The 9,205-nt window shown below is 46.7% G+C and overlaps 1 long non-coding RNA gene across 1 annotated transcript in view; it reads left to right on the plus strand.

The window, feature by feature from the left end:
* Nucleotides 1–9,205, plus strand: part of LOC146401553 (uncharacterized) — an 838,561-nt gene that overhangs the window by 515,272 nt on the left and 314,084 nt on the right. The window lies entirely within an intron of this gene.

Consider the following 9,205-nt stretch of genomic DNA (forward strand, 5'->3'; position numbering starts at 1 on the left):
TTACTCAGTGGTCTCTAAGGATGGTTCCAGCCCTGAGGGTTGGTGCTTCTCCATAATGATGCCACATCCCTCATTGTTCATTTCACTGCCTCCTTAATACCCAGTCATTATCCCACCATTTCTTTACTCCCAGAGGGAGAACTAATGCCCCCGATCACTGAGGATTGTCTGCTGACTAGTGATTGGCGTTGGCTGTGTGACCCCTGAGTACATCTCAAAACTCTTTGGGCCTCAGTTTCCTCATTTGTAAAACTGGGAGAATAGTACCAGCCTTCCTCTCTAAGGAGGCCCCTGGGAGGACAGAATGAAAAAGGGTGGGAGTTCCCATCGTGGTTCAGTGGCAATGAATCCGAATAGGATCCATGAAGACATGGGTTCGATCCCTGGCCTTGATCAGTGTGTTAAGGATCTGGCGTTGCCGTGAGCTGTGGAGTAGGTCGCAGATGCAGCTCGGATCTGGCAGTGCTGTAGCTGTGGTGTAGACCAGCGGCTTTGCGAGGATCCTTGGTAAGGCCAGTTTCCTGCCCTGGAGCAGGAGAAGGGTTTGGTGACAAGAGCAATGATGGGCCATTCTGGGCTATGCTGGGGCTTTTCTCCTAGCATCTCTTTTCCAGTAGCTCTGAGAATCCATCCACTACTAGGGGTAGAAGCACTTTAACATAAAAGGCACCGTTGAGTCCAGGCTTCAGTCTCTGCAAAACTGTTTCTAAGACTCACCCCTCTCCCTCATTTCACAATCACCCAGGAAAGAGGGCTTGTCTTGCTGCTTGGACTTCTAAGAACCGCCCCCTCTCCTGTTTGAAACAATCACCTGTTTCCGGCAGAGACCTCGCTATTTTCTGGGTAACTGAGGCTTCCAACCTTAATGCTATCCTCACCTTCTCTTTCTCCTCCATTCCTTGTTCAGGTTGCTCACCACACATGGTTCAACCCTCCTTCTCCTGTGACCCTGGGTCCACTCTGTCTCACTGTCTCAGTCCTTGTCAACACCTTCCTCGTCATAGGTGTTGATTCAGACAAGCATTTCCTACCTGGTCTCTTAGTTCCAGAACCATCCCTTCCTTCCACACACCTATTCTGCAGGATGCCTTGGGGATGAATGCTCTGCTTCACCATCCCTGTCACCTCCTTCCCTGGAGCAGCAGCTTAGAATTTCTCCTAGTACTCTTTTTTTTTTCCTGCTGCAACCAACGCATGCGGTAGTTCAGAGATAGATCAAACCAGTGCCATAGCAACGACCTTGGCTGCTATAGTGACAGCACCAGATCCTTAACCTGCTGCTGCTTTTACTCTTTAAGCTGTGTGATGTCAAGGCAAGGTACCAGAAGCTGCTTTATTTTATTTATATATTTTTAGGGCCATACCTGCGGCATATGGAAGTTCACAGGCCCGGGGTCAAATCAGAGCTGTAGCCGCTGGCCTACACCACAGCCACAGCCATGCAGGATCCGAGCCACATCTTCGACCTTCACCACAGCTCACAGCAACTCTGGATCCTTAACCCCCTGAGCAAGGCCTGGGATTGAGCCTGCGTCCTCATGGATACTAGTTGGGTTTGTTACCACTGGGCCACGATGGGAACTCCCAGAAGCTGCTTTAAACCTGGCTCCATCATCCTCAGCTGGGGGACCTCCAGGAGACATTTAACTTCTCTGAGCCTCAAGGTTCTTACTGGTAAAATAGAGGCACTGGCTATGTACAAGGCACAGTTCTAAACATGTTGTGTGCACAAGCTCAAATGAGCCTTACAGCTCTGGGAGGTGGGTGAGACACTTAACACCATTTTGCAGATGGGGAAATCGAGGCACAGAGAATGCCAGTCATTTGCCTGTGTTCTTGTGGCTAGTTAACTGACGGTGCCAGAATATGAACCCAGGCAGCCTGCTTCAGAGATCCTGCTCCTAACCACTGTTCTATCCTTGGGAAAAGTGACTGGTATGGGCTGTGTGATGAGAACCCCATGACAGATACTAATCAACTTTCAGCTTCAATTTCTGCTTCAAAATATAACTTAGAGGATACTCTTTGGAGGACTTTAGGAACAGGTTGGGCTGGAAGACTGATGACTTTGGGGTTCTCCTAATCCTGCCTAAATAGTGGACTCTTTTGGTGGCAGGGGGGTGCCACTACATCACTGAGGCTCATTTCTGGCTTTGATCCCAGACCCTAACAGTGACTGCTGCTCTAGAACAACCCCAGTCTCCCAATCCTCCGGATTTCTTACTTTCCTGAGCATTTACCTTTCTCTTTCTTTTCTTTCTTTTTTGTGTGCGTGTGTGTCTTTTTAAGGCAGCACTCAAAGCATATGGAAGTTCCCAGGCTAGGGGTCCAATCGGAGCCGTAGCTGCCAGCCTACACCACAGTCACAGCAACAGGGGATCCGAGCCATGTCTGTGACCTACACCAGAGCTCACAGCAACGCCGGATCCTTAACCCACTGAGCGAGGCCAGGGATTGAACCTGTGTCCTCATGGCTACTAGTCAGGTTCATTACCGCTGTGCCACCACAGGAACTCCAGCATTTCCTTTCTGAGTACCTGCCAACCAACCCCTCCTCCAGGGTCCCCAGCCACAGTGATTCATCTTTCTTGGCCTCCCCACCCATCACCTTGAAGGCAGGTTCCCAAGTTCCCTTCCTCTCTTTCTAACCTCCTTTCACACCGAAAGTCATAAGCATCACCACCACCAAATGAGGGTGCAGAGACAAGAGAACATGGAGCTAGAGGAGCACCTCATTCACTCACGCATGCATTGACCCACCAACAGATAACTTCTCTTCCTCCCATCAGAGCCTAGTGTGGGAGGAAACACTCTGGTCAGGAGTGAGAAGGGGCCACTGGATGCTCAGGAAGCATTAGTCAAATGAGCACACGAGTTGAATGAAAACAAGTACTGGGCCTTGACCTCAAGCAGCTTATAGTCTAGTAGGGCAGGCATACCCACTCACCACCCACACACCCCGAGCCAACAGGGGTCCAGATGCACCTGTGGGACCTGAATCTCAAGGAGGCCCAGGGGTATGGTGGCCTGGCCCTTGTCCTGACCAGGTAAGGGACAATCATCTGCCTGTTTGTTTTGTCCTGCCACCGCCTCTCCAAATGGGTTTGGTGAATGCAACAAGAGGAAGCTGCAGGGGGAGCTGAATTGGTGCTGGGAGGGAGTTGGGCAGATCCATGTAGTCATCCCACCCTTTGCTGGGGCTTTCTGCCAGCACAGGGACCTTTGGGTCCTAAAACGAATGCCCTCCCCCTCTGGTTGTTTCCTGTCCTCCACCCCCACCCCCCACCTCCACCTCATAGCAGGAATTGGAGACAGCTGCTCAAGGGCTGAAATCTAAACCAGTCATTGTGTCCCTCCTTTTGGCTTTGTTTGTCCGTGTGTGTGTGTGTGTGTGTGTGTGCGCGCGTGTGCGTGCGTGTGCTCGTGCATGCGGGGCTTATAATGTGCCTCAGGGGCTGGAGAGCCAAGTCTCAGGTCCTGGATGCCATGTTTAGGGTATCTGGAGATACCGTGCAGGGAAAAGGAGGCAGCTGGGCTAGGGTAGTTGCTCACTGTGGATCTTGGAGTTCCTGTCATTGTGGCTTAGTGGTAATGAACCCAACTAGGATCCATGAAGATTCGGGTTCAATCCCTGGCCTTGCTCAGGTGTTGATGTGGGAAGTGGTGTAGTTCATAGACATGGCTCAGATCCCAAGTTGCTGTTGCTGTAGTGTAGGCCAGCAGCTGTATCTCCAATTCGACTCCTAGCCTGGGAACTGCCATATGCCCCTGGTGAGGCCCTAAAAAGACAAAAAAATAAAAAAATAATATGGAGAATTCCTGCTGTGCACAGTGGGTTAAGAATCTGATTGCAGTGGCTCAGGTCCCTACAGAGGTGCAAGTTCAATGCTGGCCCAGTACAGTGGGTTAAAGGATCTGGTATTGCTGAAGCTGCAGGGTAGGTAGAAGCTATGACTTGGATTCAATCCCAAGCACAGGAACTTCCACATGCCGTGGGCATGGCCATTGGGAAAAAAAAAAAAATGATGTATGGGATGTATTTTTTTTAACTGGAAATGCTTTTTTACTGTGGTAAAATATGTATAACATTTTCCATCTTAGCCAAGTGTATAATTCAGTGGCATTAACATTGATTGCCAACACTGACATTGTTGGGCAACTGTCACTACTACTCAGCTCCAGAACCTTTTCGTCTTCCCAAACTGAAACTCTATACCCATTAAACACTAACTCCCCATCCTCCATCCCCCAGCACCTGACAACCACCATTCTATTTTCCATCTCTAAGAATTTGACTGTCCTAGGTACCTCACATAAATAGACTCATACAGTGTTTATCCTTTTGTGACTGGCTCATCACACAAAGCATAATTTCCTCAAGATGCATCTGTGTTGTGGCATGTGTCAGAATCTCCTTTTTATGGCTGAAAAATATTCCATTATATGATATACCACATTTTGTTTATCCATTTGTCCTTTACACTTGAGGAACTTCCACCTTTTGGCTGTTGTAATAATGCTGCCAAGCATATCATTATTGCATATATGAGTGTAGAAATATTTATTTGACGGAGTTCCCGCTGTGACTCAGTGGAAATGAATATGACTGTTATTCATAAGCACGCAGGTTCGACCCTTGGCCTCGCTCAGTGGGTTAAGGATCTGGTGTTGCCACGAGCTGTGGTGTAGGTCACAGATGCGGCTCAGATCCCGAGTTGCTGTGGTATAAGCTGGCAGCTGCAGCTCCGATCCTTCCCCTAGCCCGAGAACCTCCATGTGTCACGGTGCGGCCCTAAAAAGACAAAAAAAGACACACACACAAAAAGAGAGATATTTATTTGAGTTCTGGCCTTCATTAAGTATCTTTAAAGAGTTCAGGCAGGAATTCCCATCGTGGCTCAGAGGTAACAAACCTAACTAGTATCCATGAGGACACGGGTTCAATCCCTGGCCTTGTCCTAGGGGTTAAGGATTCAGTATTGCCATGAGCTGTGGTATAGTTCACAGATGCGGCTCGGATCTGGTGTTGCTGTGACTGTGGTGTAGGCTGGCAGCCGCAGCTGCGATTCAACTCCTGGCCTGGGAACTTCCATATGCCACGCGTGTGGCCCTAAAAAGCAAAAAAAAAAAAAAAAAAAAAAAAAAAAAGTGCTTTAAGAATAGTATAGAATGCAAGATCCCACCAAGTTTCAGTTAAAATTACATTTCTTAGATGCTCATCAAATTCAACATCCCAAAGCCATGAGATCCTGCTGTATAGCACAGGGAACTATATCTAGTCACTTGTGATGGAGCATGATGGAGGATAGTGTGAGAGAAAGAATATATATACATATATATATATATATATATATATGTATGACTGGATCACTTTGCTGTACAGTAAAAATTGACCATAATACTGTATGTAAATATTTATAACACAAATACTGTAAGTATTTATAACCCAAATGAGAATATAGCCAGAATAGGAATTCCTGCTGTGGCACAACAGCGGCATCTTGGAAGCACTGGGACACAAGTTCGGTCCCTGGCCTGGCACAGTGAGTTAAGGATCTGGCATTTCCACAGCTGTGGCTTAGCTTGCAACTGCAGCTAGGATCTGATCCCTGGTCTGGGAACTCCATATGCCACAGAGCAGCAAAAAAGGGGGAAAAAAGAAAGAGAAAGAATATATGTGTTCAAATATATTATACGAAAAAATATATATTCAGTTATATATATAACTGGATCATTTTGCTGTACAGCAGAACATTTTAAATCACAACATTCTAAATCACCTCTACTTCAATAAAATAAACTTTTAAAAATAAATAAAAGTTAAAAACTCTGGAGGACTGTGATTCCCTTTCTTTTCAAAGGTATATTTACTGATACCTTATATTTACATTTATTGATACTGTCCCTGTTTACAAAATATAAACTTGTATCACTTTTCTTTTTTTTTCTTTTCTTTCTTTCTTTTTTTTTTTTTGGTCTTTTTGCTATTTCTTGGGCCGCTCCCTCGGCATATGGAGATTCCCCGGCTAGGGGTTGAATGGGAGCTGTAGCCACCGGCCTACACCAGAGCCACAACAATGCGGGATCCGAGCCACGTCTGCAACCTACACCACAGCTCACGGCAACGCAGGATCGTTAACCCACTGAGCAAGGGCAGGGACCGAACCCGCAACCTCATGGCCCCTAGTCGGATTCGTTTCCACTGCGCCACGACGGGAACTCCTGTATCACTTTTCAAATTTATATACCCTATTTGTTTAACCAGAAGTTCATAAACCTTCCAGCCTCTCTCTCTCTCTTTTTTTGTCTTTTTGCCTTTTCTAGGGCTACTCCGGCGGCATACGGAGGTTCCCAGGCTGGGGTCTAATCCGTAGGTATGGCCCTAAAAAAGACCAAAAAAAAAAAAAAAAAAAAAGAAAATCCGTGCTCTTATATCACAATGAATGTCACCTTTTGAAAGTATTGTATGTGCTCTTTATTTTTTCTTTTTAGGGCCACACCCTAAAAAGAAGTTCCCAGGCTAGGGGTCAAATTGGAGCCATAGCTCTCAGCCTACAGCACAGTAATGCCATACCCTAGCCACCTCTGCTACCTACACCACAGCTCACGGCAACAATGGGTCCTCAACCCACTGAGTGAGGCCAGGAATCAAACCCCATCCTCATGGATACTAGTTGGGTTCATTATCACTGCGCAACAGTGGGAACTCCTGTATGGGCAATTTAAAGGGAAACATGTAGAAATGTGTAATGATTGGGAGCCTTATTTGAAAAGCTCTATAAATATCAATATAACAATCAATTCATTTAGTATAATTTTTTTTTTTTTGGCCACGCCTATGGCATGTGGAAGTTCCTGGGCCAGAGGTCGAATCTGTGCCACAGCAGCAGCCCAAGCCACTGCAGTGACATCAGATACTTAATCTGCTGCGCCCCAAGGGAACTCCTATTTAGAGAAATTTTATTAATTTAACAAACTAATAAATTAATTTTATTAAATTAATAATAATACAAAATTGTATCAGATTGAAAAGCATAGATGAGAAATAAAAGTGACTGCCCCCTTTTTCCAGGCCCTGCCAATCTCTGCTGACATTTTATTTGTTTGTGTTGCTAGAGGAGTGAGTGCTTGAGGCCAGCTCCACCAAGGGACAGACACGGCTCCCAAGTGTAGGCCCAGGGAAATGGGACACCTCTCCACTCTGAAATGTTGATGAACTGTTGCGGGGGGAGAAGGACAGGGGAGCAGATGGAATTCCTGAACGATTGTTCCGGCTGTCACCAGAGAAGACAGGCAGGAGGGAGCACTGGATAATTTACGGAAGAACAGATGCTAAGGCTTCTCCGGAACCATCTGGCCAAAGAGGCCTGGGCTTGGGGTGGATATTGTCTTTTTTATTATTTTATTTTATTTTATTGCTTTAATGGTCACACCCATGGCATATGGAGGTTCCCAGGCTAGGGGTTGAGCTGGAGCTGGAGCTGCTGGTCTATACCACAGCAACAGCAATGCCAGATCCGAACCACATCTTCAACCTACACCACAGCTCACGGCAGCGCTGTATGCTTAACGTACTGTGCAAGGCCAGGGATCAAACCTGAGTCCTCACGGATGCTAGTCAGATTAGTTTCCACTGAGCCACGATAGGAACTTCGGATATTGTCTTTAGATCTGGGTAAACTCCTCAGCCTCCAGCTCGTCCCATTTTCTCTACCTGAACTGGGGCTTTTCCAGGAGAGCTCTGCTCCCTGAGGACCCTGCTCCAGTTTCACCTGGCTCTCATCCTACTCCCTCCCTCACTGAGTCTGGCTTCTGTCTTTGCTCCCATTCCTGATGTGGCCAAGTCTGGCCTTGGGAACCTGTACCTTCCATGTATGCATTTCCCTATTTTACAGTATTTTCAACACCTTCTCCCCATCAATATATTCCAAAATCCTGGAGTTCCCCTTGTGGCTCAGCAGAATCCTGACTAGTATCCATGAAGACTCAATCCCTGGCCTCGTGCAGTGGGTTAAGTGTCCGGCATTGGCGTGAGCTGTTGTGTAGCTCACAGACGCAGCTAGGATCCCTCATTGCTGTGGCTGTGGTGTAGGCTAGCAGCTCCAGCTCTGATTCGACCCCTAGCCTGGGAACTTCCATATGCCAGAGGTGCAGCCCTAAAAAGAAAAAAAAAAAAAAAATCCAGAATCCCTCTATTACTCATCTCTATGCTATTCATTCATTCAATAAACATTTACTGAGTACCTACCATGCATAGACGCTGGGGATAGAATAATGACTGAGAAAAAGTTCCAGATCTTTGGAGTCTGCATTACAGTGGGAGATGGTCAACAAAGAAAAATACAGTATGTCAGATAATGATAAGTACAATGAAAGAAAATATTAAAGCAGAGTAGGGGAGAGTGATTAGAGATGTTGTTTTAGATAGAGTGGCCAGGGAATGCTTCTCTGAGGTGGTAACATTTGAGCAGAGACACAAATGGGAGGAGATATCTGGAGGAAGCACATCGCAGACACAGGGAACAGCAAACTTAAAAGCCCTGAGGCGGAAGTATTCTTAGTGCAGAATGCTATGCTATTTATTTTTTAAGCATTTATTGTGTGTCAGGCACCTGCTGCAGACTATGAAGATGCAACCAGACATTATTTTTGCCCTGAAGGAGCAGCAGCTTAGTGAGAGACACAGCATGTAAATATATTACAGCATAGGATAGCTACAGTGAAGTTATGTGTAAGTGGCTAGAGGTACCTACCAAAAGGAGCACCAAATCCAATCTGGGGAAATGGGGAAGGCTTCCTGGAGGAGGTGACAATTTGAGTTGAAAGCTGAAGGAGGAGTAGAAATTCATAATGCCAGGGTCATTAAGTAAGGGACTGAAAACAGGACAGCTGGGATCCATAAATCTCTGCGGAGAGGTGGAAAATGAGGCTGATGAAGGGGCGAAGAAGCTGGATCTTGCCAATTTCTACGTGGCAAGCTGAGACGCTGTCTTTTATCCTTTGAGTGATGGGGAACCAGTGCTACAATTCTCTCACTGTATTTTTGCGCTGTTTTACCTCATTCTTTTTTTCGCTTTTGTCTTTTCAGTATCAAAATCTTTTCCTACCACCGGGCGCCCCACAGCCACAGCCGAGGCCACACCCCATGACCACGCCCCCGATGACGCGCGGCGCCTGGTGCGTGGGGATTCCCGCGGCCGTGGCC

The sequence above is a fragment of the Sus scrofa genome, chromosome 7 (genome assembly GCF_054392235.1).
Source record: "Sus scrofa isolate SSC_HxYL_T2T_F1_AM1 chromosome 7, Sscrofa_HxYL_maternal_Yorkshire_Landrace_v2.0, whole genome shotgun sequence".
Classification (NCBI taxonomy): Eukaryota; Metazoa; Chordata; class Mammalia; order Artiodactyla; family Suidae; genus Sus; species Sus scrofa.